General features: G+C 64.2%; 1 protein-coding gene across 1 annotated transcript in view; it reads right to left on the reverse strand.

The window, feature by feature from the left end:
* The window catches only part of CCR6 (chemokine (C-C motif) receptor 6), a 29,860-nt gene that overhangs the window by 26,801 nt on the left and 2,551 nt on the right, over positions 1 to 508 (reverse strand). The window lies entirely within an intron of this gene.

Raw genomic sequence — 508 nt, forward strand, 5'->3', positions numbered from 1 at the left:
GGGACACGCGTTCCATCCCTGATCCAGGGAGACCGCACGTGACTCAGCGCAACTCAGTCCAAGAGCCACAGCTCCCGCAGGGGACACGCGTTCCATCCCTGATCCAGGGAGACCGCACGTGACTCAGCGCAACTCAGTCCAAGAGCCACAGCTCCCGCAGGGGACACGCGTTCCATCCCTGATCCAGGGAGACCGCACGTGACTCAGCGCAACTCAGTCCAAGAGCCACAGCTCCCGCAGGGGACACGCGTTCCATCCCTGATCCAGGGAGACCGCACGTGACTCAGCGCAACTCAGTCCAAGAGCCACAGCTCCCGCAGGGGACACGCGTTCCATCCCTGATCCAGGGAGACCGCACGTGACTCAGCGCAACTCAGTCCAAGAGCCACAGCTCCCGCAGGGGACACGCGTTCCATCCCTGATCCAGGGAGACCGCACGTGACTCAGCGCAACTCAGTCCAAGAGCCACGGCTCCCGCGGCTGGGTGCTGCGTGATGAAGCCGAGTGC

Source organism: Bison bison, unplaced genomic scaffold, assembly GCF_000754665.1.
Source record: "Bison bison bison isolate TAMUID 2011002044 unplaced genomic scaffold, Bison_UMD1.0 scf7180017847681, whole genome shotgun sequence".
In the NCBI taxonomy this organism is placed as follows: domain Eukaryota; kingdom Metazoa; phylum Chordata; class Mammalia; order Artiodactyla; family Bovidae; genus Bison; species Bison bison.